General features: G+C 40.1%; 1 protein-coding gene across 3 annotated transcripts in view; it reads left to right on the top strand.

Moving 5' to 3' along the window:
- The first annotated feature begins 536 nt into the window (after positions 1-536).
- Positions 537-6000, top strand: part of LOC126811195 (importin subunit alpha-1) — a 184175-nt gene continuing 178711 nt past the window's right edge. For all 3 annotated transcript variants that reach the window (XM_050536760.2, XM_050536759.2, XM_050536758.2), the window contains exon 1: positions 537-696. The gene's annotated coding sequence lies outside the window, so the exon portion shown is untranslated. The remainder of the gene's footprint in view (positions 697-6000) is intronic.

Here is a 6000-nt window from a genome sequence, read left to right as displayed (position 1 = left end):
AGTAATTAGCCGGGCCCCTCAATTTCGTCATAATTTAAAAGTTCTGATTAAAAATATTCGCTGGTCACCCATTCCTCTTTTAGATGATAGTAAATTATTTTCAAGTTTTTCAGCATCAAAGAACAAGAACCAAAAGGTTATCCCCATCAAATTTATTACCGTTAAAAACAAAAGTTGTCATTAGTAATAGTGCAAAAAAAATATATTGAGCTATGTATGATGATGGAAATTTGCCAAAGATTAAGAACCAGTTTTGGGTGCAGGTGATCGATGTGATGTGACTCTATGAAGAAATATCTAAAATGTTTCGTTCTACCTCCGGTAAGAGTATCTCGCCATTTAAGTCTCTTTTGGTTTGGAGCCTTGGTCGCTAGCCTAACGACTGAACCAACAAGTTTTGATATTTGTGGACGACTTAACTAGACTTTTCGCGTGGACGGGTTTGCTTGTGGACGAGTTAACTAGCATTCATGGTAATGGCCAATAAAATTATCGTTTAAAGACTTCGACCAATCAAAAAGGGTGTTTCATATTAGTACGGCTGGGGGCCTCTCTACAAAATTTGAACGTGCAACATATCCCTTATTCCATTCATTCGGACACAAACGCACCAGTATGCAAGCCTGAAGGACTACAGTAACACAGTACATTATTATAAGAATTTTTATTCAACCAAATTATATAGTATTAGTATAGGTAAGCTTGTATGATGATGGCAAGATCTAGATGTCTTGCATTGCTCAGTAAATTCTGTTTCTAATTCTTCGATTATGAACAAACTATCTAGATAATCTAGATTATACTCCAGGGTGCCTCGAGGTTTCGTTCACACGTAACCTCTCGCCGTCTCGGTTCTTTAAGCCGTCCTTTCTTAGAGCAGTGAGCCACCAAATTGTTGGCGCATCAAATAGCCACGAGCTGAAAGGCGTCAGTCGATAAATTCTAAATGCATGTCCTACCTTATTGTGTTATCCACCTCTGAGCAACAATAACACTCACTGACAAACAAACGTTGTTCAGTGAAACAGGTTTATCGAATATCACATACACACCAACATTTGGCGCTATTGCACTTTCGTATCTCTACCAGTTCCCGTGGTCGGAGGCACTTGAAATTTTCAGAGGATGTTAAGGGGGGCTAGCAATGACCGCACACCACATTTCAGCCGAATCGATTGCTAACTTTTTATTTTACCGACCTTTTAATTTCTAACGAGAGAGAACTTCATCCGTTTGACGCCATTTGCTTTGTTTACGCTGTGTTTAAAAGTTTATTGTTGATAAGAACTACACAAATACACATATTACATGAAAATTCTATGAGGCCGCCGGTTGCGGTTTTTCTGACTGTAAAAGTAAACACATTAGAGTTAACTCCCTTGATGGGCGCGTTTGATTGGGACGCACATAATTGGTCTACTGCAATTAAACCAGGTACCAATAAAATGTTTGATTTAGAAATAAACCATATTATACAGTCTAATCACTAATTTCCGAAGATTCCACAGACCTTGATTTACGACCTTGACCCCGTAACCATTTTCGAAGGCTATCACCTTAGCTTGAATCATGGACGTTTACCTTGGTCCTGTCGCACATTGCTTGGTCAGACAACGGTCAAACGCAGAGGGGCCCGTGTCCGAAAGGAAGTCAATGGGCGTGGTCAATGTGAAAGGTCGTGGTGACCTTCACTAGTCACTGTTAACCATCTGTGACCTTGACCCTGACCTTGAGTCCAAACCTCCCATCCATCTCGGGCCCTTTGCATTTATGCTTGCCGTGGCCTTATTTCTTACTGTATTATCAAAGTTAATGTTCGAGGTGAAAGCAGAGACGACGTCCTTCAGAAAAGTTCAAAGTCATTTTTGGGACATTTATTATTAACGCAAATACGCAATACTTATATTATTGTATAGCCATACCACCGAATTGTTAGGCTGACCTTAAAAATATCTTTGTTTCGCCTAACGCGACCGACTAACTAAAACCACCCCCGACTTAAATTATTTTATTGCACTTTTCCGCGATCTTTTTATTTTATTTTGTGTGTCAACCTGAAATATATCACGAGAGTTATTTCCCTTTATTATGGCTATGGTTTGATTCATTATTGAAACTGGTTGATCAAGACGAAAGCGTCATAGGTGTCGCTTCTCAACAAAATGGTTGCAGACGAAAGCACGTCCATTCCCACGAAATGATTCTGCCTCTATGTCTGTGGGGCGTCGTTTTAAACATGACGACGATATTTTCAATATCCGTTTTCGAGAAAAATAAAGGCACAACCCGCACGATCGTTAAAAACGTGTTGAGGGAGTTTCAAACGTGAGTTTGTCGCAATTTGTGTGCGAGTCGTGCATCAAGAAAAATCCCGATGCCGATGTCATTGATTTGTTTGCCAATAAAAGACGAATGTTTGCACCCGGAAAATTATCAAGCTGTCAAATTAGCTCTTAAAAAAAAAATCTGAAAAAAACCCGACCTACCGACCCTTCTCCTCGATTGTGGGTCGGGTTTGGTGAAACAAAGATATTTTTAAGGTCAGCCTTAGCGTGCTGTATCATAAAGCCTGTCATTGAGTCAACTGGCGTCGTTTCGATTACACAGTTGTACGTGACAACGCAAAGGCGCTTATATCGATGGGAAGTTTGGAGTCAAGGTCACGGTTGGTTAGCATTGACTAGTGGAGGTCACCATGACCTTTCACATTGACAACGTCCATTGACTTCCTTTATGACACTGGTCCTCTGTGTTTGACCGTTTTCTGACCGAGCAGTGTGCGACAGGGCCAGGGTAAACGTCGATGGTTCAACCCAAGATGATGGGCTTTGAAAATGGTTACGGGTCAAGGTCGTAAGTCAAGGTCAAATGTCCCAAAACTGACATTGAAAGGTTGAGTTCAGTTTTCTGTAACATGACCTTGACCTACGCCTTTGACCCAAATATCTTTTCTGAGGGACGTTGTCTCTGCTTTCACCTCAAGCATTAACTTTGATAATACAGCAAGAAATAGGCCCACGGCAAGCATAAACGCAGAAGGCCCGAGATGGATGGGAAGGTCAAAATCAAGGTCAAGGTCACGGTTGGTTAGCGTTGACTAGTGGAGATCACCACGACCTTTCGCATTGACCGCGCCCATTGACTTCCTTTCGGACATAGGCCCTCTGCGTTTGACCGTTTTCTGACCGAGCAGTATGCGATAGGGTCAGGGTAAACATCGATGGTTCAAGCCAAGATGATGGGCTTTGAAAATGGTTACGGGGTCAAGGTCGTAAGTCAAGGTCAAATGTCCCAAAACTGACTTTGAAAAGTTTGAGTTTAGTTTTCTGTAAGATGACCTTGACCTATGATTTTGACCCATTTAACTTTTCTGAAGGAGGTTGTCTCTGCTTTCACCTCAAGCATTAACTTTGATAATAAAGTAAGAATTATGTTCACAGCAAGCATAAACGCAAAGGGCCCCGAGATGGATGGGAAGTTTGGACTCAAGGTCAAAGTCAAGTTCATGGATGGTTAAAGGTGACTAGTGGAGATCACCATGACCTTTCGCATTGACCGCGCCCATTGACTTCCTTTCGGACTTGGGTCCTCTGCGTTTGACCGTTTTCTGATCGAGCAGTATGCGATAGGGCCAGAGTAAACGTTGATGGTTCAAGCCAAGTTTATGGGCTTTCAAAATGGTTACGGGGTCGAGGTTGTAAGTCAAGGTCAAATGTCCCAAAAATGACTTTCAAAAGTTTGAGTTAAGTTTTCTGTAAGATGACCTTGACCTACGACTTTGACCCAATTATCTTTTCTGAAGGACGTGGTCTCTGCTTACACCTCAAACATTAACTTTGATACAGCATGGCTTGTGATAGAAACACGTGTAGTAAATTATTTGGAATAAGCTGACATTGAATAATCAAACTTATTTTGTATTTAAAAATCCCAAGGTATGATTTCAAATACTGATTTCATAACTAATCTTATGAAGTATTAGGGAAGCTTTTTTAAAAAAAAAATCAACATGATTTCAATTCAATGATTCAACTGGTCTATCTATAATCTAATATCTATAGGGCCTACGTGACGTGTCAGCGTGCAAGATGGAGAAATGAAACATCAAGAATGAATGAATGGAATTTGTACTGACTGCAAATGTTAACTTAAAAGCTGTAATACTAATAATTTAAGAATATATTATCAAGTCTTATTTTGGTGCAACAAATATTTTGATAGAAAATTTTATGGGTTAACCGGTTACGGTTGGGTTTTTAATGACCTGTTAACCGGTTCAAGAATTTTTGAACCGTTACATCCTTACTTTCGATATTCAGGGGCGGATCCAGGGCTCTAGCTGGAGGGGGTTCCCAAAAAATAAGGGCACCCCATTTTCAAATAAGGGCACCCCATTTTCGTCTAATACAGTATCCATGACTGGCGGGCGTCGTAGGCACGCGCTAGCGGGGGGTCTGGGGAAATTTTTTAAAATTTCAGACCATTCTAAGCCACTCTGGTGGGTTTTAGAGGCATAAAACTAGATTTATAATACAGCATTGCAACAACATTCCACATACCATGAGAAAGAAATATTGTAAGTTTAAACAAAATAAATTAATGGAATTTTTCAATTTTTATTTTACTTAAAATGCAAAATACTGAACCATGAATTATTGGACTGAAAACAAAACATTGAGACCTATTATCTGTTTGGCAGGAATATGTCATGGACAGAGGCTAAAAATTTATCAGCAGGTTAACCAAATATTTACAATAGCAAAGTTTTTCAATCCATCTTATGCACTCACATTTTAATACTGAATGGATATAATACTTAAAACCTGAGACAAATCTGTGGAAGACCAGTCTTAACACACAAGCACATAGAGAAGAAGCAGTCACTGTTTTTGATCACTGATCATCAATAATATTCTGCAGTTTCATTCTCCTTGGATTTCTGTTCGCAAAATCTTTAACAACTGCATCGATAGACACTTCTATTGACCTATGAACAGACATCAACGCCAAGCCATTCAAACGATCCTGGGTCATAGTTGTCCGCATGAAGGATTTTAGACGACGCAAGGCAGAAACCGATCTCTCACATTCACAGCTAGTGACAGGAATAGTAGCCATAATTCGCAATGCAGTCGATATGTTTGGAAACATGATGCAGTCCACTTCGGGCAACAGCAATCGAAGACTACCAGGAAGTTTTGATTCAGGTGTTTTATCCCAGTATAATTTCCACAACAGCAATTCTGCATCCAAACCTGAAGGAGCAGGTAAGTCATCTTTGTACTTGTCACAGAACTCTTTGAATTCCAAGGACCAACTTTCTTGAGCACGTACTATAGACGGTAATACACTGAATCCTTTTAAAATGTCCTCCTGGCCATCATAAAATCTGATGTTAAAGTCGTTGATCAAGAAATCTATAAAGGGGATGCTGATGGTTCGTTTATAATACACCTCCACTGTATCTGCAGGGACATTTGATCTTTGTGTTTGTCGGCCACAAGTTCTCGGTTTTGATGGTTCGATGCCTAGACTATTCGCAAGCTTTACTGCTGCTAGATACCATTCTGCATGTTTTTGATCAATACCAGTTCGTAGTTTCTCTAATGCTTCCTTTGTAGTATTGATGATCTTGTAGGCGTTGCTGATATCCTGCTCAACATACTGGAGTTTCAATGTCAAAGGTCTGGTCAACGAGAAGACATTTTTAGCAATTATGTACGAGACCATGAACTCGAATGAAGTTAGAACCTTGTAATGTCCGCCTGCCTTAGTAACAGATTCACTGTTCCAATGGCCACCTTCGTTCAGATGAATCTTCTCCAATGTATGTACCACAGGTAAATACAGCTGGTGCATTGTTTCCATAACATCCAGTCGCTGTACCCAACGCGTTTTGCATACATCCAATAATTTAGTTTTCTTCTGCTGTGGCGTATCTGCAGCTAGTATGACAGATGTCAAGAGTTCTTGTTTTTTGGCAGAGTACGAGAACATCCT

The sequence above is a fragment of the Patella vulgata genome, chromosome 2, assembly GCF_932274485.2.
Source record: "Patella vulgata chromosome 2, xgPatVulg1.2, whole genome shotgun sequence".
Lineage (NCBI taxonomy): Eukaryota > Metazoa > Mollusca > Gastropoda > Patellidae > Patella > Patella vulgata.
The sequence above is the reverse complement of the archived record's forward strand: the minus strand, read 5'-3'. Positions and strand labels throughout refer to the sequence as shown.